General features: G+C 36.4%; 1 long non-coding RNA gene across 6 annotated transcripts in view; it reads right to left on the reverse strand.

Annotated features, from left to right (window-relative positions):
• LOC114016668 (uncharacterized) overlaps positions 1 to 25,389 on the reverse strand; it is a 267,129-nt gene that overhangs the window by 73,810 nt on the left and 167,930 nt on the right. The window contains exon 1 of one of the 6 annotated variants that reach the window (XR_008734498.1): positions 17,415 to 17,524. The exons of the other annotated variants lie outside the window; for them this stretch is intronic. This is a non-coding gene — a long non-coding RNA (uncharacterized LOC114016668). Of the gene's footprint in view, positions 1 to 17,414; positions 17,525 to 25,389 lie in introns of those variants that run through there. 6 annotated transcript variants of the gene reach the window in all.

Consider the following 25,389-nt stretch of genomic DNA (forward strand, 5'->3'; position numbering starts at 1 on the left):
ATTTGAGTGGTGGCACTTACTGTAGACGTAAAACATGTAATGCCAACATGCAGATAATAACTACTCATATTTGCTTCGTAATAGCAGTTTGGATACCATAAGGAACACAATTACATTTCTAGGTGTTCTGAAACAGATGCTGCGAACACAAGGACTGATCCTGTCCCCCTGAGGTGCACATGATCAGGATGGGGCTGATGTTTTTGACTAAAACTTTTTGTTAAAAAGCAGTATTAATTTCCACTTGCATTTATATCTTTTCTCTCTTTAATAATCAATATCTTATCTGGTCTTACAAAGTAACCTGAAAGACTAGGAATAGTCTTAGGCTTTAAAAGGTCAATAGATTTCATGTAGCTTCTTGTCATCTTTGAAACTCTGAGGTGTAGGAAATAGCACCAAGACTGGAAGTAAAAGAAAACTATCCCCTAACCTCTCCTTCTCTTCAGGATTAAAGTAAGAGAAAATATATTTCTTACAACATTTGCAGCTTACCCAGAAAGATAATGAAGTGTCAGTTAAGAAACAGCTTATCGAATACATCTTAATACAGGAACTGCTCCCTTTTTTTGGAAGACTTGATGCTTGAGCTTGCTGCTGTGGTGAGTGAAACTAGGAAATAAGTTTCCCTAATGCTGTGCTTCTAGTGCTGAAGGAGGGGAGATCTAATTATTTTCTTCCTTCAAGATCCAGAAAGAAAGGTCAGCTTCAGCACACAACCTTAAGTCCCCCATCGCCCTTCTCTGGCAAAAGGCCAGCACTGGATGCTGAATTCCCTACCTTGTATCTGAGCCTCGTGCAAAGCATCTGTGTTTATCAAGGAAATCTTTGAACACAATTTTGTCCTTCTTCCTTCTAATATGTCCAAGTGTTATTTTATATTGCCTATTTATTCCAATTAAATACTGTTAGATTGAAAGTCGACAAAGAACACACATGTTGTTGATCAACATTGCTGATATTCACTGTTTTACTCAATCAATGTCTCATTTTCAGGTAAGTGCCTGATAGACAGAAAAAAGTTCTAATACCCAAGATACTCAACAATGTTACTTGAGCTCTAATTTCATGAAAAGTGACAGAAATATTTAAAAATGTTTCTTTTACAAAAGGTTTTTCAAAGCCACTGACAATTTTACTCACTATAACAATGTACATATGTGCTAGTATCTCCATATTAGTCATCTAATCACCACAGCGTGTACTAGAAAGGACTGCAAAGGCAGTCCAACAGTAAAAGCCCAGGACTACAAAACAGGCAATAGGTGCTGGGCTGCTGGCTCTGCCACACTCCTCCCTTGTCACATATGGAAAGTCATGAAATCTCAGCATCCCTGCTTCCTTGTACATAAATGATTATTATGATTTACAGCTTCAACTCAGCCTATTCACTTGCTATGATCACAGGATGTTCTAACAAAGTAGAACCAATAATGAAATAAAGGAAATGCCACAAGAAACAGGCATGTTCCTAGAAGTCAATACACTCTTTACAAGTTCCTTGATGAGTACATGAAGTTACTGAAAGGATATGGAATTAAGTAAAAGCACTACAGTGGCTCGTGCAGAAGTCGAAATGCATTCACGAGAAATGAGATAAGAACAACAGGCAAAGAAATATTTTCAAGGCATGCCAGAGGGTACTGTGAGTCAAGAAGAGTCAGAATAACTATGAAAGGAAATGGCTAACAGTAAATTTTTCAGTTCAGTATATATGACAGAAGTAGAGTCAAATCTAGCATAGCATATACATAAGTAAAGGATGGAAATAAATCAGTAAAACATGCCAGAAATCCAAAAACCATGATAAACTAGGAACTTTGCAGACAGCAAACCCTTCATTTTTTCACTGCTGTCCTTATAATTTTAGTTAGGTTGCATTGTCTTGTAAAAAATGAAAAGACTGTTACTGTCCTGTCCGCACTTCTTCTCTACAGATTAACCACCATAAACTGTCAGTAATTTTGGTTTGATAATATTGTCACACCATCAAAAAGCCTGTAACATACTTCAATGAACAGCTTGAATTTCAATGTGTCAAAGTTACCCTGGTTCTGATAACACAACTGTTGATACAGAAATGCATCTCTCATTTGCTTAAGACCTTACTGACTGTGTTTGAGGGTCTGTTCATATGGAGCTAATGCAAGCCCTCAGTTCTGCCAAAACTGCAAAAAATGTTAACATGGAGCCCAGATAAGCAATCCACTCCTCTTAACATACATTTTATAGTAGCAAAAATTATTTCAATACTGTTACATAATTTAGGATTCATTCTGATAACAGTTCATTAGTAGAAAAATGAAGTGTTAAGGGAAACTTATTTCATTTCGTTACAATTCTGAACTGTCTAAATGTACTACTCTTCTCATAATGTTTTAAAAAACCTGTTTGCACTATTTCTACTGAAAGGATCCAAACATCAGGAGGCTCTTAGTCACGCAGTCTTAAGAATAGCTGCCAATGACTAAAATAAAACAAAAGATGTACTTGAAAAGTTCTCCAAACCAGTAACTTTCCATTCCACAAATAAACAATGTAAATTTGGCAAGCCCACATCATGTAATTCACACACAATGAAGAAGTGAATATCTGTTTTAAGTGCAAATCTCAAAGCTATTTAACTACAGAGCAGTATGAGCAGTTCCATAATTAATTACTTATTTCATACCAGAAATAATAATGATCTGATTGAGATATCATCAGTTCCAAACAGCAACTTATTTCCTAACTAATTCTGGGATGAGAATAAGCAAGACTGAAAAATAAAGACCCCAATTCTGCAGTGAGCAGTATGGCATGCAAGGGGGAGTGAGAAAGCTGTGTGTGTTCTAGGAGGTATGCAGAGGCCAGTTAGATATTTCAGTACAGCATGGTGATTGTACCCAGACATCACACTAGTGACTAGGTGCAGGTGAGGAGTGCATGTTGTCAGATGCTGTATTAGTTTATTCCTTTTCTTCCTATTGTCTCTCAAGATTGAAATAACTGAAGCAAAGAATAATTCCCACAGTAGTAGCTGAAGATTTTAATCTCAAGTTACTTCTAGCACAGGGGTAGGACTGCCAGATAGTTTAGTAACTGCCCTTCTTGTATGATTTTAAATCTAGATCTACAGACCAGTTTTTCTTCAAAATGTAACTGACTGGGCTTTCTGGTCCCCAGTGGTCCCAACACTTTTTTTTCTTCCTGTTTGAATTTATTTGGATTCATATTCTATAAAGTATATAGGTAAAAGATGTTTCTAAATCCATGCTTTGTCTCTTTTTTTAAAATGCTCATACAATATTCCTCAATCGTAGCATCATTTTTCTCTAAATCTAGATATCAGCCCAGGTTTGCAAGACACTTGACAAAGAATTTCTAGAAAGGCTTTCCAATTCTAATGATCTCTGATCAAGCTGTTGAATTAGAAGAAAAGAAAACTCCAAAGATTTGCTTGATTTTCCCCCCTAAAAAGGTATCAGTAACCCTTTTAAAAACAAGAATCTTGTATCAACACTGCAAGCTGAGTTGCATTCTTATGAATTCAGTGAGAGAGAACGGTGTTTTGTAATGCTTTAGCCTCAAGAAATGTAAGGTCGGGTACTGAATACAATGCTTAAAGTAAGTGTTGATGTCGTTAATATAAACATCTGACCTTGATCAGTGACCCACTAGATACCTTCCCTATTTTATTTATGAGGTTTTAGCTTCTGAATGACTTCTGCTCTTATGTAACGTTCATAACACACAGAGTATTTACAAAAATTTCATTTTTTCCCAACTACATCTCTCCCTGAATTTATCAATACAAGATACACAATCAGCAGCTCATGTCTTAATTGCATAGATATGCGTGAGTAATTCCTCTTTGTTCAACTATTTCCAAACATCCCAGGAAATAATTCTAGGGAATCTGGTAAGTCAATATATTTATATTCAAACATTATGCGTACTCTTCATAAGGCTGATCATTAAAATTTAGCCCTTGTGATCAAAAGAGAGAATCCAAAATAACATTTGAAGGGCCACAAGAAGGTCCATCAGGTTATGAAGTATTTTGGAATCAATTCTTTTTCTTTGGTGGAACTAAACGCATATGCTCCAGAGGGTTTGCCCAACTTCTGAAGGACATGTGCCTATAATAGGCCTTTCTCATCTCTGTCTTGTTAACAAGTATATAAATAAGAGAAGGCTTCAGTAATTGGCTCAGAGTTACTAATGAATTAATTAACTTCAGTCTATTTTACCTAACCTTTAATAATAAGAATCTTTTTTTGGTCTAGCAATAGGTCTGACAGGCTGAAAAAACAGACATGCAGCAAAGCTCTTGAAAATTAATGAGAAACGAGGAAAGAATCAATGTACATTCTGCTTGCAGAGAACTGACACAAAAAAGACACAATAAACCATGAACAAACACAGTCAGTTTAAAAAATAGGTTAGAAAAAGTGGGCAAATTCAATTATAGAAGTAATTAGAAGATATAGGGCAAGGCTGCCTTTTGGGACTGTGCCAGAAAACATGAATTAATAAGAGTGAATAGAAAGCGCCCATGTAGTAATTAAGAGGCAATCACCTATGGCAATGAATACCTGAAAACAGGCTGCAAACTATTAATTCAGTGATCAAAAATATTTTTAGATGATTAATATGGCAAATTTGTTTTAAAAGACTAATTTCTGGAAAGATATCAAGACAATAGCACATTATTTGTTCCTCTGGCATTTATATAGCTAATTAAATTTTATAATTTGCAACAACATTAAGCATTATCTGAAAACAGTAAAAGCAATATTTCCTCCAGTAATTCTTTATTATAGTGTCTTCAAAATCAGTAAGTTAAGACTAACTCAACTTTTTAAAAGAAAATCCAAGTGCCCAGAAGTGATTGCTTCATTTATTTGAATGATTTTTGTTGTTGTTGTTTTTTAAAAAGATACCATGCATGATTTTTACATCATACTTTGAGCTACTTTAAATTATTTCAGTACCTGTTTTAATTATAATTCAGAGAATTATAAACATATAAGTGTATAAATTCTTTGATACTCAAATAAGCCATTACAGATGTTAATGCATGGCCAAGAGAGACTTTTCTTCATTAGAGTGTGCCCTTCTCCTTAGATACAAAAAAAGAGAGAAAGTTACAGTAAAGGTGTTCAACATTAGACAGTAAAAATAACGATCTAAAAATCTGGTAACAAAATCTCTTATTTTTTCTTGCAGTAAATCAGGTAAGGACTAATTTATTGTCACAAAGCTGCTTCCTAGACCATTACAAATGCTAACATAGAATATGCACAACCTGCAAAAACTTGTTTAGTAGTGAAAACTTAGCAAAAAAATGGGCCTACCCTGTAAAGCAAGTCTAAATTGGAAGGCTTATGTGTTGAGAAGTAAAACAAACCACAGAAGCTTTACAATAGTAGTAAGTTCACCACAGCTTTATCAAAAACACAGCTTAATTTCTCTAAATTCATCATTTTTCACCACCATTTGTGAGGATTCTACAAAAACCACAGAAGCCTCCAAAAAATGACCAAGAAAAAAATATTGATGCTAAGTTTCTAAACTAATAGTGACCGTGAAAGATTATTACATTTTATTTGTATTGCTGCAGAAAGGAGGAATCAGCCTGAGTGTTGCCGGCAACTAATGCATGCCTTGAAGCATTAAGATTTACATCTTTTTTTGGCCTTCTAGTGTAATTTAAAATATTATTTATGCCCCCAATTCAGAAATACTATCAGAACTATAAGCAATGGACAAAATTGTCTGCATTAAATCAAAGACCGAAATGTTATGGTTCAAAAGTCTGCCCTGATCTCGAACTTCCTTCACCCTCATTTTCTCTGTTGTGGTTTGTGAAGTAGCAAAAGGACTAAAGGGAAAAGGTGTGAAAAACTAGCAAAAAAAATGGTGAGAGGAAATGAATTAAAACAACCGAAGGAACACAATTGTTAAAAACAGAAAAAAGAAACCAGGCAAATATTACTCAAAAATAAATGCAATTTGTTTCAAAATGAAGTTGCTTGCCTGCACCACTACATTATTTGGAGACTGAGGGAGCGTTCCCTCAACAAATACTAAAAACTTCCTATTTCGGTTAGAAAAACTCAGTAAAATTGAATCTCCTTTGAAAAATATACAGCTTAAAACTACGGGTAAAAGAAGTTAGTAAACGCACATTGGTTTTGTGAATGCTTCAAAATGAAACACAGTTGGAGACATTGCTGCTACACCTTTAACTCCAGGTAGCCTCCATGGGTCTCATAATGGGTTGTTTTCTGCTGCAGTGCTCGGACAGAAAATAAAACTGAATGTGCCATATCTGGAGTATGCCAGTAGTTTGTAATGCTGTTGGTGAGAGGAATCCCTAAAGAATGGAATGTAATTGGTGGATTGATTACAATGCTGATTCTGAACACCTCTACCTAGTTTTACACAATGTGTTCTCCCAGGACAAAATCTTCAACTCCTGGTCACAGCTGTATAAATTTGCAATGAGAAGAGCCTCCAGACAGGATTTGGAGCTTTCTATCCTCCACATCAATCAATTAACAGGAGTCATAACATGATAGCAGCTGCTTTCATAGGAACAGCGCAGCCACTCAGACCTATCATAGTATCTGTGTCACCCAGTGTTAGGTACCCAGTTTCATCTCCTCAGCTGGCCAGTCTTCTTGTGGTACCTTTCTAACTAATGGAGACCAAGAGGGTCCTTTGGAGACTAGCCTAGAAGAGAATCCTAATTTAGGTGCTCCTCGTTGCCCAAATGGAGAGATTTTCTCTCTCCATTGATGACAGGAAAGCCTAAAGGATCTAAAGAGACTCAGCTGGACAAATGAAGTGTCTTGTCAGTAATTCTATGTGTCCACTTTCTTAAGCACTAGCACCCTTTTTGTTCCTCTAACTTTCTGTTGTTGCAGCTCAGCAAGGCACTTGTTTTAGGACTTCTGTCTCATTCCCATTTTCATACTGGAAGTTCACCATTCACTTATGCTAGTGAATCTGTTTCTGTTGTCATGCCGTAAAACAAGCTTTAGAACTGGTCAAGATCTAGAGATCAATCAACCTGCCCCAGCACTGGTTATATCCTTTCCAGCTTGCTGGACCCTAATCACATTCCTTGAACCCATTCTGTTACAGTGACCATCCTTGCCAACAGTCTTTCAAGCTTTTCTGGTTTTACTCTGTTTTTTCTAAGTTGAGGAGCTGGCACTGCACAAAGTATTCAAGATGCAGGTGTACTATGGATTTATATAGTGTCATAATGATGGCTTTATTTTGTTCTCTATTCTGAAAATTTTGGTTCGACTGTTCTTGACGTGACAGTTTTGCAGAACTATCCATTTAACTTCAAGATCTCATTTCTGAGAAGTGACGGTTAGTTACCAGCCCATCATTTTATATGTAAAGATAGAGTTATTTTTCCTGTGTGCATTTCTTTGCACTGAATTTCATGCCATTCCCCCTGCCCCCCCATTATTGCCAGCAACGTAAGATCTTTCTCAGTACACCATAGCTGATCCTTCTCTTAGGTCCTTCTCTGAGTAACCTAATAACATCCGCAATTTTTTGCCCTTCACTATGCACCTTATTTTTCAGATCACTTACGAATATGTTGAATAGCACAGATCTCCATGGGGTTTTCAGTGATGACTCGCCTCCACTGTGAAAACTGACCATTTATTCCAATGATCTTCTTCCCACTATAACTATAAACCAGTTATTTATTGATGTGAGGATCTTCCTTTTTGTTCCAGCACATTGTACTTTCTTATCGGCTTTTAAGAGGTGGACCTTGTTAAACATCTTTTGAACATGCAAGCACATAACATCAGCTGGGTCTCCTGTGTTCTCCTGCTTGTAGATTCCTTCAGAGAATCTAAATATATTTTTAAAGCCAGGACTTCTCTTTTAAAATTTATGTCAGCCCTTCACAATATGTCATAATTATCCAGATTACACTAATTCTATTATTTGTTATAGCTTCTGCTCATTTTCCCAGCACAGATGTCAGATTTATAGGACTGCAGTTTTCTGGATCTGCCTGAATCCCTTTTTAAAATCTGTTGCTGCATTAGTCAGATTTCAGTCCTTTGGCTCAAAATTATTTGAACTGAGAATCTGTACACCACAATCACCTGTTTCCCTCCTGACTTTCTTTAGAATTTCCCAGTGAATATGTCTGTTCTTGATGAGTTGTTAAAGCTTGTTTTGTCCATTTATTCCGTAAACTATTTATGGACACTTCAGTTTGAAAGAAATCCTAAAATGCATTCCATAAATTAAGATTCTGAGATGGGAATGTCTGCAACAGCCCCCATGGTAAGCACAGGTGCAAAAACATCACAGCTTTTCTGCTATGACTTTATCTTTTTTGAATGCTCCTTTCAAGCCTTGAGCATCTTACAGATTCTCTGGCAGTAATCATGCTCCTGGTGTGTTTGAAAAATAGGCTATTATTGCTTTTTATTCCTTGTGTAAATTGTTTGTCAACTTCTTTTGGAGATTGTTTAAATTGCTTGTTACTTAGCTTGACTCAAGACTCTGGCTTACCATGCAGCCTTACAAGTAATACACTACAGGAGGTGCAACTTCATCGTCTGCTTAAACTTTCCTAACTCTGAGTTACCACCTAAAGAAAGGCCACCTTCCCATCCCCAAACCATGAATTCCCTCCAGCTGTCATGTGCTGGCACTAGTGCTCAGTTATATTAATGAGCTGATTGGGCTGAAAACTAACCCTTGTAAGAAACTAATTTTCTTTAACCACACAGTCCCATGGCACTTGTGCTGTCACAGAGAGAAGGGAAGACAGAGATAAAGCTCACAGTGTAACTGGTGCTTTTAACAGCAGTGAATATTTAGATTACCTTGATTGTGAACTTGTGTCTAGGGTTAGGGGGGTAAATCTGGAGCACAGGTCAGAAATGAGTGGGTTGGTGGGAGTGGTGAGGTGAGGACACCTAAGACTGCTGCCAAATCCAGCTTCTGATCAAACTACATGCTGAGTGTAATGCAGAATTCTGACACTCAGGGGCTTAAGACAATCAATTACAATAATCAAACTTAAGCCTTTTCTAAAGGGGTATTTAGGAAAACTTGCAGGGTGTATTTTCCCTGCCCAGTGAAGTTATGTCTTGATTTTAAGATTGCGGTGTTAATTTATTGGAAGAGTAGGAGGGAAGAAAAATCAGGGGCTGGGGAACTTTCAATACCATTACTAAAATAAAGAGAGCTTGGGGGGTACTTAATCCCCATCCTGCACTTCTGTCATCAGCTAAACATTGTTCCCCATTGTGCACACAAGGAGAACTGCAAAGCTGACCCAGCAGATCGAGATGAAAAGATTAGAAGCAGAAATTAAAGTCTCCTGGAGAGATTGTTCAGCTATTATATACCCATAAATTTTTCATGGATTTCCCCACGTTTTAAAAAATCATATTAATCTGAACTTGAGAGCTTTAAAAACATGCCTCTGATTGTCAGTATTTCCCTCTGATTGCCATCTAGGTGCACTGTGGAAGATCTTTTCTTAGCTTAGCTGAAGAGGAAGATATATGCAAAAAGAATAGAGAGATTCCAGTATTCAAACTATTTGTCCCGGCTACTTCTACAGTTTCTGACCTGTCTTTCATTTGGAAGAAGAGGAAATGTGACCTTAGGACATAAATGAATGGTACCATAAGATAGTAAAATGGATGTACTGGGTGAGACCAAATGCCCATCTAGCCAAGCACTGTCTCAAACAGTAGACTAGAGAACAGAACAGGCACGTAATAACACTTCTCCCAAGTACTCTTCCAGCTTCCACCAATCTGAGTCTCGAAGACCACCTGAACCAGATAAGGTTCATGTGTATTTTTAACTTCAATGGATTTCTCTTTTGGGAACTTGTTCAAGCTTCCCTTGAACCCATATAAACTTTAAACCCTGACAGTACCCTATGGGTGCTTAATTATGTTAAGTCTAAAAGACCTTTTGCTTCCTTTCCATCTGTCATATCTGTCACCAGCCTTAATTTCTTGTCCTGGCAAAGACTATGCACAATCTGCATGTAAGGACCCTCTTTATGATGCTTTAGACTAGATACCTTTATCATCTCTCTCAACAGTCTTCTTTTCTAGGCATACAAAGAGTCTACTTTGCTTAGTTTCTTTTTAATGGACATGTCCCTGGTTCCCATGATCATCCTTGTTGCCCTTTTATGAATCTTTTGAAAATGTAGGGGCAGGTAATATGCAAGATGTAGGTGCACCATGTATTTATACACTGGCATAAGCATTCCATACTTATTTTCTGTCCCTTTCCTGTTTATTCCTAACATTCATTGAACACCACTAAGCAGATTCTTTCATGGACCTATCTTTTATAATCCTAAGATCTAATTCCTTGGTGGTAAGTCAGCTGAAAGCCCATGATTTTATTTGCAGAGTTTTGATTATTCCCAGGTGCATCACTTCAACTCTTATCTAAACAGAATTTCATGGGATATTTAAGGACCGCTCACTGAGTTTCATTAAGATCCTCCAGGACAGTCCTGCTAAGTGTCCTCATCTTTATTTTCCTGAAAAAACTGGTATCATCAACAGACTCTCACCTCACTAGTTGCTCTCTTTCCACTTTCCTTATGAATCAAACAAGGAAGTTTCTACACCTCTAGGCACAACCTCTCTTTCAAACTGAAATCCCGTTTCCTTTCTCCACAGCACTGCGTCTTTCATTGAATCTTGACAATTCCTTGCCAGAGAGACAATAGCCAGTTTTGAACCTCTATGTCTTTTAACAACACCCAAGAATTTTTGGCTCTGATAGATGTAACACATGAGACAATAAGGTTTTCAAACCACCTCTCTCAGAAGGATGCCAGTCAGAACTCTCCAGTTTTCTTGGCATTGCACACAGTGTAGTGCTTAGAAACAAATTCTCTTCTCAGTTCAACATCTGAGGTCAGTGACAAACACAGCTTTGAAAGAAGGGTACATTTGAATACACTTTTCTTGTCAGATTAATAACAACAGTAAAGTGATGCATCTTTAACAAAACCCTCTAATAAAGGTTTTAAAAGCATGGTGATCATGGGAATTAGTTTGGGAGAACATGCAAAGTGCAGATCCAACTTAATCTAATTAGGGCTCTAATATACAGAAGTTAACACTTCTGGCAGAAGTCGTTGACAAATTAAACATTCTTCCAAAGAAAGAAAAAGGAAATTATAAAGTGCTTTGGAAAGTTTGGATCTGAAAATTTTTAAATTCTATCAGTGTTTCTGAATTTTTTAAAAGAACTTCTCGAACACTTTTAGCCAAAAAGTTATAGAAGCAACTAGTTGAAAATGGCATTTTACTAATACGAAATTATTAGCATTTCTGATATTGTTTTTTCAAGGGAAAAAAAAGTACAAAGAAAAAAAAAGAAAATGTTACAAGTGCTGAAGTATCTGCATCTGTCTTTGAAGTATCTAGCAGAATAGCTACATGGATCGAGAATGAAATCTCTCCTTAGCCCTCATCGACACATTTATATTCACAGATACACAGAACCTTGTAGAAGCCAAGAGTTACTTTATCTTTCCTCTAGTCAGTGCCAACATAACAGAAACCAACACCACCTTTTAGCTATCTCCTCAATTCAGAAACTGGCATGAGAAATTTCTAATGAATAGGGGCCGGATGACAGCAAGAAATATTATACTGATTAAGCTGAAGAATTAAACAATTTGGAAAAGGCAAAATCCATAGGACTGAATTGAAAAGATAATTACAAGTACAGAAAGAAACAGAAAGAAATAACAATCAGCTGTGCAACTAAGAGACACAGAGGGTAAGTGAAAAATTTAAGAATTAGTCTAGGAAGGGGTGAAAGAGGAGTGAGGGAGAAGCTACCTCTAGAATTCATGTCCTCATAACAATGCCAATGAATCACAGAAAAAAAAAAAAGCCTGTAAGGGACTTTGGGTGGTCTTGTTGTTTACTGTCACAGCCTGTGATCAGTGGATTAGTTAGCTGAGGGTCCATGCACTATGTAAGATACCAGAAGATGACTTACAAAAAATTGCAAGTCATCCATATACTCTTGTAATTTATCTTATTTCTGCTAGCAATTTCTTCACAGCTGACTTTTTTTTTTTTTAAAAGTAAAATATTATATATTGCAGGTATTAGAACTTCTTCATTTTCAGCCTCATTTTTCAATGACATCACCTCCTTCTGCTGACTAGCAATCCTATACCTTGGTTTCCCTACTTCTTTGAATGCTCATAGAGTTCAGTTTCATGCATCTTGCTGGTCACATCTCATTTTTATATCTTGATTACTTCAACTGTACTTCTGTAGGCTCACAGTAGTTTTTTAGGCTTGCCATTAGTAGTCTGATTCCTGTAAAATTCCTTTTTGAGTCTTTGGTTAAGGCTCATGTGTTAACAAAAGATGTCTCTCAGAACACAGCCCATCAGTGGCATAGTTTCTGCTTGTGCCTTTGGTATCTGCTCTTTGAGAAACTGCTATCACCATATCTTTGCTAGTAATTTTCCCCTTCTCCTTTATATGAAACCAGTTATTTTATATGAAATGCCAATTGCTTAGGTTTGTATAAAGTCCCATGAAATACACTGATTCAATCTCTTTTTCTTAATGCTTGTCACATCCCACAAACAGCCAATGCTTACTTATTCCATAGCCTACTGTAAGACTCAGGACAGGAGGTTCTCAATGGCATAAACGAATTGGGTACTTTATTCCCATTTAATTTCATCTAAGTGATAATTGAATCAAAAGTCAATGGGAACTGGAAGTATAAAACCCTGTTACATGTCTGAAAAACTTCTTACCTGGTGAGGTTTTCAGCTGCTTTTCCCACCCTGAGGAACAGGCATGAGTAGAAGGGCTGAGGAGGACCTGTTGTGCAAAGGAAACTTCCAGGAGCAGGAAAGCTGGTATACCACGGCTCAGGCAGTGGGCTTGAGCTCCCATTCTCTCCCATATTATAAAACCTCTGTAATTTTCTACTAGTGCATTTAGCCCAACTCATTTCACAAATCAACAGACCCAGCAGTCAGTTGTCAGATACATTTAACCATACAGTAAGGGCAAAAGCAGTATGCAGAGAGAGTGTTGCTGACAAACTGGAGACCAGGTCATTGAATGACTCTTTTTTTCTGAGAAGACAAGTTCCTATGCTCTCACTGAAGGTCCTCAGCATGTCAGGGCTGAGATCTCCTCCTTGGTGCATAAAAAAGCTGACGTGAGCCAATCTGCACCACAGCTACACACTCCTGACCTTCATGATGGTGGTGGGCTTGTTTGTTTGTTTTGTTTTTTCCAGGCAGAGATCTCCTAAGCTCAGAAAACAGAACAGAAAATGAGAAGCCAAGAAAAGATGTTTCCTGATGTTATAGATGTTATAGAAGTTATTATATATATATATATATGAAATATTGTACTTATAATGTCATTTCCATGACTTCATTTATGGCACAGAGCTACTGCTCAGCTGAGCTCTACTAACATGCTGCCCAATTTCCTAGAACAGCAATGAAACCAACAACTGAGCCCAACTTCTTCAGTAGGGTGACTGACTATCGTACAATGGGGCTCAAGAGCTGGACTGTTGTGGAGGTTAAGCACTGGGGTTTGATAACCAAGATCTCATACTGCCACTCAGCCTTTCTATGCCTCGGTTTTCTCATATGAAAAATGGCACTTTGAAACTTTAATTATAGGTAAATATTTAATAGGCATAGCAGTGTTTGGAAAACACATTTGGAGGGAAAGAAGAAAACACTTGTTTAGAACTAAAATTGTTCTATGGTAGAAGAGTAATGAAAACTAGGAACAGTTCTTTATCTTCTTGAAAAAAACTTCACAATTAAACAATCTGCCCCAGTGATTCACTGTCAAAGCTCATAGCCCAACCATGTTTGCCCAAGTACTTAACCTGAAGGCCATAATATCATGACTGAGGAGTTACAAATTAAGATGGGGTAGTCCTTGTTCAACATCAAATTTTCTTGGTCACTGAAGACAAACAGAACTAAAAACAATGGAAAAAATCCAGCTAAAATACATTTGGAGGGTCTATTGTTCAGTGCCATTACTGGTTATCTGTTAAATGGCAAATAGTGAAAAATTTCTGTTGCTCTTGTGCTTTTTTAAACCAATTCTTTAGGCAAGACACAATTAGTTATAATTTTCTTTTCCCCTGCACTTGAATGCAAGTTATGATTTTGTTTGTTTCTCTGATAAACAACTCAGAAATTGGCAGATATTAATATATGGATAAATATTCTGCATAATTCCTGCCTAAAGCACCATCAGTGCTTCCTTGGGCAATATGTTTCTGGGTAACCAGGTTAGATTTTGACCTATAATATGCTATCATCTTCCTAGTGTAATAACACTATCGCATCATTTCTCATGTACGCTATCAAAAGATCTACAAGAGAAGCTACTAATTTGTTGCTTTACATAGACTCAGTGCAAATGACCTATTATGGAATTCAACAGCACTGCTGACATCTTTAAAGAAAGCTCTTTCTCTTCTAACCAAAGAAAGCTATTGAGTGACAGCCATCAGTCAACTGGGAAAGATGAGTGATAAATACAAAAACAAGGGGTACCTGACTGAAGTGGGCAATGTGCTAATCTTGTCATCACATTTACAGCTCCCACTACTATATTTCTTGCCATTATACAGCCAAAGAGTATTTAACTGCTGAATGGGATATTCTGCTACCATGTGCCTAAAGCCACCCTCTGGGATTCCCATAGTACCACTGTGCAGAGACAGAACGAAGAAAGAAATGACAATATAAACTCTGAATGTGTATTTGTAATATTTCACGTATACATATGAAGATTAGATCACACATTTACTTTTTTCCAACTGCAAAAGACAACATCCCAAGTTCACAGTTATCCAAGCATAAACCAGAAACTGCTGACTCGTATGAAAACAAAAACTCTCACAAACAAAACACTACAGTTATGGTTGAGTGCCCAATGTTCCTATTACTTTGGCAACTGCTTGCAGTGCTATCCGATTATATTGCATTTTAGTTCTGAGCAAGGTTTGACTGAGTACTGTCTTCATATAACCAGCAGAGTTACCAGCTTCCCTGGAAATAGTAGCCTAATCAAATTTTTATTTGGCATAACTGGCTCTTCTTCTAAACGTCAGTCAAACTTACACAAGATTTTTGTTCTCTCTTAGGAGAGCAGGAAATATCAGCTACAGACTTAAGGATAACTCTTGAAAATGCTGGTTACGTAGGAAACCCCCTGACTTCTGTATGTTATTTTTGAATCACAAATTTTGTTTCATTATTAATTCTTATCTTATGATACCAGATATTTAAGAAGTTTACATATATATAATCATTCATTTAATCTCAGTAATATCAAAAGAGATTATTTTTCTGATGAATGTATTAGAAGCTTAACTAATTACATTTTACTATAATAATGTAACACAAACAGAATTTGTATTGCAATTTATTTTGGAAAACACTAGATAGATAAAAACAAAGGTCAAAAGTCACAGTGGATAATAGCTGATGGTTTTGATAATGCTAATTATATATTACTAAAGAATAAAGGTAGAAAGGGAAATATGAGCATTAAAAGAAAGATAAACATCCCAATGCTGAATTTAAAATGAAAAAAAGAAAAAAAACTTTAAACGTCTTTGTAGCTCACTGTCATAAACCGAAGACATAATGAAGCCTGAATTAAAAATGTCAGTTTCTGTGAATGTTGATAACTTGGTTCTTTGTTGCACAAGTCAAAATGTGTCTGTTTGATGGGTTAAAATGACAGTCTGCAAATGGGAGAAGCTAGAGCTAAAAAAAGAAGCCCCCCCCACTTCCCAAAAGACTTATAAAAAGTAGGTCCGTAATGCAGTACTTTAAGGAGAAGACCTGTAGGGTAGAAGAGCCATATCTTTAAGAAGTAACCAAGCAGCACTAAAAGGCAATGTCCATGGCCAATCAAAACTATTTCTCTAGCTGCTGGGGCTCTTGCATCTCTGTCTTCACACTAGACTGGAAACCCTTTGTACTAATTGCCAGACTGTACCAGATTTTCTGGTTCAGTTCCATCCCACAATTGACCGACAATGATGCGCAAGGAAGGGGAAAAATTCAGGCTCACCACTGCAAGCAGAGGGTCAGAAATGGTTTCATAGGGAGCACATCACTGCTTGGCACTAAATGCAGGGTTAAGCAAGCATCATCTGTACTTTCTTCTAATTCCTAGGTTAAAAGGGGGATGGGAAAAACATCCACACTGTTGCAGGGTAAAGAGACGACTCTGAAAGCTGGCATACCTTCTGCAAAAATCTTCCGCAGAGACAAGAAAATGCCTGGAGGATTTTTGGAAGTTGGTCTCTAATCGCAGTATCAGTACATTACTTATATTAAAATAAATAAAGCAGTTGTGAAATTCTGTTATTCCGTAAAAAACATCCTCCCACATTTACAGTAAGTGTTAAATTATTTGCCTATAAAGTGAATTTTCCAAGGAATTAAAATAATTCACAATCTTAGGTACTGGAAAGATCCAAACAAATATAGATATATAGAAAATAATCTGTAATCAAAAAGGTAGAAATATTTTAACATAAAATACATATATTAAAGTTAGGCATTTAACAATACACTTTTGAATTCATAAATAAATATCTCCTGTGCATCTAATCTAGTTCACTGCAGCTTATACATATGTACATTCTTATTGTTGTAAGGTCTTTTGCTTTTTGATGAATTGCTTTAATAAATCTGGGAAAAACTTAATTGAAGAGGAATAAACCCACAAATTCTTTCAGAAATTGGACTGACAGAATCTTTCTGATCACAAATCTTATTTACCCTCAATTGTTCTCCGCCCACTTTATTTCAAGCAAACAGCACCCCCAATAGCATTTCTACAAAACATTAAGACAGTTCTGAGAGCAAAGTAAAAAAGAACGAGAAAAGGAAAGAAAGAGAGAAAGAAAAGAAAACAATTCAGCACTTATGGCAAGGCAGTTCAAAACCATAAGATTGCCTGTGCTACCCATGTCCTGGAAATACCGTGCCCACAGGTCAAACACTTTCCGTTTTACCCAGTCTTTGGAGCATACTTATTTACAGAATACCTGCTCTCAAAACACCTCATTGTGCAGGTAATACACTCCTTACTTTCACTAGTTAGTTACCATTCAGTTGCTGTAAGAGGAAAGGCACATTTCATTCAAATCCATCCCCTCTCTCACCCCACCACCTCTCACTCCAAGAATGGTTATTTTCCCTGTTAAACTGAACCTGCGCTCCTCTCTCGCCCCCTACGAAAGCTCCAAATGAGTGATAAGCTGCGAAGTTTCAGAACTAGGCCAATAAAGTTAGCATCTTAAAGCACAGACAGCAGAGGACTTAGGCAAAAGCTTACCTTTCAAACCCTGAACAGAGCTGTCTTTTATGAGGCCTATACAGCTGACAAGTCCTGGGACTTTCTCAAACACAGGACCCATACAGGTGAAATTCTAATAGGTGGTAAACACCTGAGAACTGGACAAGAAGACTACAAGTAAAAAGAAATCAAATGAGTAAAATGTCTTCCCAGAGCCACAGTCAGCTCTTGTGCATGGGGAGTTACGAATGCACTGGCTATAGACTTTTGTCCAAAGCTGTAGGTTTTTTTTTTTTTTTTTTTTTTTTTTTTAGTGAAGCTAGATTAGTTCATACAAAACTCAACAATACAGCACTGAAACCCATTGTTGATATTCAACATTTTTCACATAGCGGAACAGAATAGACAATACGGTATCTAGGAAACCATGGGCTGGATTACAAACTGATGATATCTCATCCTTCTGGAGGGCCTGTAATCCTTTTTATTACCTACCACAGAAGGGGGGAAGAAAACCCAAAACAAAACACCACAGCATAACCCACCCTGTATCAATGATTGAACTCTTTTCATAAATAAACGAATTTAATCTTTTTCCGCTTCTGTCCTAAGCTTACTCCCCCACTGCAATATGCATATATAATGAAATACGTGCCTTTCACGCTACTTAAATAACTGTTAAATGCACAGCATTCATGCCATTCTGTACCATGAGGCTCATTTTAAAAACTTCCACATTCAGTATTTAAAAACAGTACTATACCTGACTTCATACTATTTCTTTCAACACTTTGAAACTTAAACATAATAATACCTCTCTTGTTCTGTAACAACACAAATCATATTTGCCTTCACACATAAAGTTGTAACTGAAATTACTGCTGGGTGTATAAAAATATTTGAAATAATTTAGCTGTTTGTTGATTTTATAAAAAAAATTCTTCCATTTTCAAACCCCCATTTAAACAGTCCATATACTTGCTCCACACCACATCTCCAGTTCTCAACACACTCGGCTCAAAGGTCTTTCAGTGCAAACTCTGCTTTGTTTATTTTTGCAGCACTTATAGTCCACACACACACACAAAATAATTAAAAATTACAGTATTTATAGGGGATCCATTTACCCCTGCACAGATTATTTTTTATCTTCCAACCTCACTCCATTTCTACAGACTCCAGTTCCCATATTTTCCTTAAAACCCCAAATAGTCTAGGTAGCCACAGAAGTGATTGTTCCTACCAGTTTCTTTTCATCACTTCTGCAATTGACCAATTGACAACTGATTGATGGTTATCTTTTCACTTCCACAATGAAAGAAATTACCATCACTATAGCTATGTACAGTAAATGCCTCCAGAGTAAATTACATGATTCTAAAATTCTCCTTAGCTCACTTAGTAAAACATCAACACAAAAAGTTTCTTTTTTGCCTCTCTTCCTGTACTGCAGATTTGGCCTTTCCTGTCAGCTTCAGAAAAGAACTTGACAGCTTCTTTAAAAAGAGGAGTATAAAAGAACTTGAATAAGGGATGGCACAGGGCCGGGCTAAGGCTTCCATTCTCTGCAAGTGGCTATTCTTTGCACTGAAAAAAAAATTAGGCATGTGCGCACAGATAAGCCACATAAGAATACCCCAAAGAATATTCCCAGTGACCTTGAGATTTTGCTGCAATTCCGTATCCATTCTCTGCTGGAATAGCTTCATGAATTCTGAACTTCAGAATGACTAACTTATTTCCAGAATGCACAATTTATTCCTTGTAGGGGGAAATACACTCCCACAAAATTAGGAAGGAAAAGCATTTGTCACTACAAAATAAAATAAATTTGTCCGTGTATTTTTGCAATAGTTGAAGTGTATTAATAAGAATTTGGCTCCATTCCCATAGCTGGTTTTAGTGACGTTGAGACTGAAAAGAGATGTAATTCTATCTCAAACCAAACCCCTCTTACTTTTATCAGAATTTTTAGCTCCTGCATGGAAAGATAGTGAAAACTTTTGATTGCTGTACAATTAAGGGCAGTTTTCAGAGAATTAAATATACTGCTGAGAAAGCCAGAGATGATTTATTGTTTTTTTTCCATCTTGGAGAGCACTTTAAAAATAAAAATAGATTGATTATTTCTTGTTATTTAACTAAGTGCTAAAGGCAAAATCTAACTCTGTTTTGGTGTGGCCAAAAGATTTTGTAATGCTATAAAAGTCTGTTCACAGTACAAGATACAACTCCTTGCAGATCCTCTCCAGTTCAAATTATGTCCTTTAAAACCTACATTACTTTCTGCAGGCTGACAATCTATGAACTTTTGGCACTTCAGGTCACCAGTATCACTAGCTTTTAAACATAAGCTTTCCTATATTTTGGTTATAAACAAACATCAGGGCCATCTAGTTTTCAAGTTCTCTTTACTTTACAGGAAAGGAGTTTTCTTGTAATTTATGATATGCCACCTTGGGTGGATTCTTCCTAAAGATGTGGGTCCATAATTGAGGATGCTTTATTCTCCTCTATACCAGACATCGGTCATGCCAGATCTAAACAGGAGGTTATATAGTAGAACAAACACTTTTCAAACATTCTTTTCAGTCATTTTTCCCCCTCTGAATCTATCAGCAAGATTACTTCTGGATATCTCTACCCTGTACTAGTATCCACAAAAGGTGGGCAAAAAAGAATCAGAAGAGATTTGATCTGAGAAACCTACCCTTCAACAAAAGACTAACGTTCACCTAAAAGACTAACCATGGTCTGCAATTACCTGTTACTGAAAAGACTTCTGACAGTAAAGAACTCTTTATTATGAGGGTGAGAGTAAGGAACCCTTTATTATGAGGGGAAAGAAAGGCATTACCTTCTGTATTTTCTTATACATCTCAGATGTTTTACGGCAACTCTTAGAGACTTTGTAAGAAAATTACTGACATATAATTCATATTCATCTCTTACATTGTTGTTACTTTTCCAAACAATTCTATGTCCATGTACCAATATCCAGTAAGAAATATCTGGTATTAAAATCAGTAAATTACAGAGTTGGTGCACTGCCGTGCTAACTAGAAGAAATGAAGATGGCTGCTAATAATGTATATAAATATGATTTGAAAAGGGACAACAGAGAATAAAAAGGAAATAGAGTGAGGGTCATCTTTAGTTGATTTAAAATTGCATTTTAAACAATTAACCACAATTGTAATACAAATTTGTGCTGGGAAGAACTGTAACAAAAATCAGCTACATCTGTCTTAAAATACATTTTGTCAGATTAATAATTCTTTCTAGGAAACATTGTTGTCCACATATAAATTTATTCTTGAGTATTTCTAACCGGAATATTTCCTAGACCAATTATCTTTTCCGAGGCTGAAAAAAGTCTCTGATAATAATTTATAGGACAACCCCCCCAATTTATTTGTAATATTTATTAATTTAAGATACGAGATTATATGTTAATAGCTTTGAAATAATATAGCATTAATGTTTCCCAGCCAGAAAACAGTTTCATGATGCAAGAAAGGAAAGATACAACAGATTTTGACACAAGAAAACTTTAAACTGGAGGCTTTCAAAGCTGTTATGTGCTGTTACGCACATGTATTTAAGTTCAGCTTTTTCTTAACCTGATTGATGGTTTGAAAATTTAAATAGGAAAAAATAGAATAGAATAAAGTTTTAACTTTTACAAGTCTGATTTCTAATTCTTTCTAACAGAAAGACTTATTTCAAGCCATTTTTGCATCACTAGGTGTCAAGATGACAGCTTTCTGCAATGCACGACATGGGTTACTCACTTGAAGGTGAAAGGAAATTTGAAGAGTAACCTTCAAATCCTATTATGTCATAACTACTTCCCAGGAGAGGTGAAGGAGGCAGCAGGGACTACATCTATAAAACCAACCTCTTGTTTCATTCTCTTGTCTCTGGGTGCAGGCTTTTAAGTGTTTGTATAATATAGGGTCTCTGCCTTTTTGTTGCCAAGCATTCATAGCAAGTACTCCACAACATAACAAGAATTTTGAACAGAAGCCAGAAAACCATCTATCACCTGTTTTCTTTTAGGATACTTCATTGGGTTTAATGATTGATATAAAATTTATACATGTCCTATAAGACAGCTAATCTGTGTATATAAACTAAGTACATAATGTTGGGGTGTTGAAAAAAGGAAAAACCCACACCAAACCCAAAACCCAACACCCCCCCCCGCCTTTGCTAGGCAAAAATATAGTTTGGGGTTCATTTAGACAATTCAAGGGTCTGGTCACTTCCAAGACAGCAATTGCTTGTGAAGAGAAGTGCCGCAGGAATAGCAAATATTTTAACTGCATCTTTGTGGAGTAGATAAGTAACTTGTACAATGACTGCTCCTAGAAGTATACCAGTAAACTATTTAATGTCAAATGGATAACTAAACAACAACAGAGCTTTCCATAAAGGATCTGAAACCAAAAGCAGCTTTGAGAATGAAGGCATTGCTCTCTGCAAATGCTAAGGATTTTGTTATAAACATTTTTATAAAAGATTCTATCAATCTAACTAAAACCCTTTACTAACACTCATCATTATGATTTTTTAAAATGCTTTATCAGCATCAACTCAGCCAACATGATACAGACTAATGGAAAGATATTCAATGTAATCTCCTAGAAAAACTAAGTTCAGACAGTAGTCATAGCTCTTATTTTAATACGAACTAATTTTTAATCATACTAAAGTACTTGAAAATTAATATACCCTTAAACTCTCTTCTCTGTGTCACCATCTCCATCAAACCAAGTGTGTTTATTCTGCTCCCGCGTTGTGCTGTGTTTGAGAATATGAACAAGGAGAACGTGTGTAACAAGGGCTTACCAGTGACAACTGTCAATAAAGAAGACAGGAACATCTTCAGGACTGCTGCAGCTTGTTTGAAAATTTAGCAGCCTACTGGGTCTGCTGCTTTCAGGGAAGGAAGTGCTGTTGCTATTTAACACGACAGTCCCTATTGGGTCTTATGACTTAATACAGGTTCTTAGAGACTAACATAGTCCTTGCTACACAGATGAAGGAGCCAAGGACTGCTTAGTGAGATGATATAAGTTCAGTGTGTTACTCGAAAGCATTTATAGTTAAGATGTTGAAACAATGAGTTAAAGGAGGGGACAAAAATATTTACAACTGCCACTCATTCAAAATTCCTTCTGAACATGAGTTCAAAATCTGCCATTACTCCCCTATAGAAGAACAACAGCCTTGGGGACCTAAACCCTAAACACTTAATTTTTTAATGAAATCTATTACAAAAAACACCAGACAAGACAGAAGGATGTGAATGCTGACGCTGCACACTACAAAGGAGACCATGTGGTACCAAGCATTGAGCAGCAACAATGTGAACACTGAACATCCTCAACACTTTGGATTTTCGGACTAACCTATTAAAAAAAACCCTCAACAACCAAGAGAAGGGCAACAGGCGTTCAGAACCTCAGAATGCACTTTTTAATGACAAACAGGACTTCTCTGATGTAGCAGAAGAGGAGGAATATAAATGTATAGAAGCAGAAAACTTGAGCACTTTCCTCCTAACCTCTGAAAATCAAAAGCAAGCTCATGTGAGCTTGGAGTCTGAGGACATACGAGTTAAGGAGTAGCATAACTACAGCAACATATCAAGCAAGTTAGAACAGTGTAGGAAACTAGAACAATTGAACATTTTGCCTGTAGAAGTAATCTGTGAAACAGAGCAGCAAGGACAAAATCAGCAGAGTTCCGAGTTGGAGGAAACATTCTGCAAAAAGAAGCAGCATTACCACTGTGTGTCAGTCACACAGAGAAGCCCAGCAACATACATGACCTGAATACCTGAATGTAACCAGCAGCAAAATGTAACTTCAAAAAGAACAGAAGAACAAGATCACACAAACTCTGAATTTCTCAAAAAGAAGGGTTTCGAGGAGGTGCCAAATGCAAAGAAGCATCAGCCAGTAGAAGTATATCACCCTCTGTGACCCCTGAGAAGTTAAAGAACAGAAGGAAGGTCCCATCTGTGAAAAAACAAATGACTAACAGGAGAGTGTCACTTGCAGCTTTGGAAGAAGAAATAAGAATTAGTAATTATTTTGGCTGAAGTAAAAATTATTTGAAAAATGACACAAGAACAATGTTAGAAGGCTGGAAAGTAACATAAATTGTAGCCAATAATTCCACCATATTACACCATGTGATTCTCTTCTTTTCTTGAGTAAGACCCAGTATTAACAAATCCATGCTGCAGGCTTTAGGCGAGGATGTGTTTTTGCTCTGGATGATTAAAACGGCTTGGCTGAAATTAAGTGGATAAAAAAGTGATCTGATTTTACTGAGTGACTGTGAATCCCATTGCTTTCAATCAAAAGTATACATGCAATTTAATACCTGAAATTAGACACTTTAATCCATATTTAAGAACCAAAATAAGCAGCATGGGGAAAGCAAGCTTTAAAGCCAGTCAATATTATTTATAAACAAATTCCACGGGGAGGAAGAAGAGAAGTAATATGCTAACATTGCTGAACACTCAAATGGAGACCTCAGGCTTGATCCAGCACCTAAGAAATTGGAGGCTTTGTCATACACAAATACATGAAGAAGGCCTACTGTGCCCTCTATGCCCTTGGCTTTAGAGTGAAAAAATGGCAAAGGGACAGCAAAACACAGGTGTCTTCCCTGATTGTGGTATTTTATCAAATGCATGAACCATTTTCCTGTAAGTTGCCCTGTGGCTGCATAGATCTACGCAGTGTGTGCTATGTGTCAGACGGTTACATACATCTGCACATTCTATAAAGCAAAATGATAAAAAATATTTTGTTGCATATTTTGAAAATTAGGTTTTATACTGTTAATGCCACTTAAGGTAGAAAAAACTGAGGTTTGATAGAATGTTAACCCAGCCATCTGACAGGTGGCAAAAATGATGTAATGAAAAGGGAATGTGTGCTTTTACCAAAAAGAGCAGTCTGTCATAAAACTGCTGTAACCTTGTCTCCTAACCATATATATTACTAACTGAATTATGGAATAATCTAAAGCACAGTTTCCTTTACACAGCTGAAGTAATTTGCACAGCTTGGTTCACAAAACAAAACAAAAAAATGATAGAGCATAATTTTATATTTTCACACGCTTGGCACTGAACACAAGCTCATTTGATTTTTTCAGGAGTATTTTGCATTCTTGGAGTACACCAGCAGTGGCTATAATGTGTGATGTAAGTGTATCATACAATGTGTTTATTATAGCCATTTCTCTGTAGCTGCTACAAGGGAACCCCTCTGAGGCTAGATAAAAGTTTGCCAAAAATAATATTCAAATATCCTTTTAATCAAAACAAGATAAAGAGGAGATTAGTGCCACCAGTGTCAACACCACCACTTCCAAAACATATGCTCAAATAAAACATGAAAGCTTTAGGGGATTGGTTTTGCAAGCTTCAGTAGCTTATACTTCCTCTCTCTTCCAGCTCTATGTATTATTAAAATCCATCAGCTGATGATGTGTGTTAATGACAAGCTCCATCCTCAAAGGACTCTAATTCATTAAAGGGAACTATCAACCTGTAATTTTTAGAATTTAAAACAAATTATTTATTTAGATTATTAATTATGATTTTTATTTCAATATAGAAACTTCAGATTTTTTTTTTCAGTCTCACCTAAAATAACACAATGAAAGAAGTATATCCCAAGAAAAAAAACCCCACATAAATATGTAGCAAAATTAATTTCGCAGCTAAACATAACAGCATGAGAGCTTTTTCTCCATAACATATCCATTTTTCATGTCTATCGTAACTGGTTAAAATTGAACTTTTTCTTTAAATCTTGCTGTTCTTTCCTTACCCAGATTGAAAAACAATTATAAATTACATTTTTTCTTTTGCTTACAATGTGTTTAAATTCCAGTTTCTTAAACAGAATGTAGGGCATTAATCATCAAAATTACGTCCACTGAATTTTTATTTAAAATATAGAAACTTCCATTCCTCCTC

The sequence above is a fragment of the Falco cherrug genome, chromosome 11 (assembly GCF_023634085.1).
Source record: "Falco cherrug isolate bFalChe1 chromosome 11, bFalChe1.pri, whole genome shotgun sequence".
In the NCBI taxonomy this organism is placed as follows: domain Eukaryota; kingdom Metazoa; phylum Chordata; class Aves; order Falconiformes; family Falconidae; genus Falco; species Falco cherrug.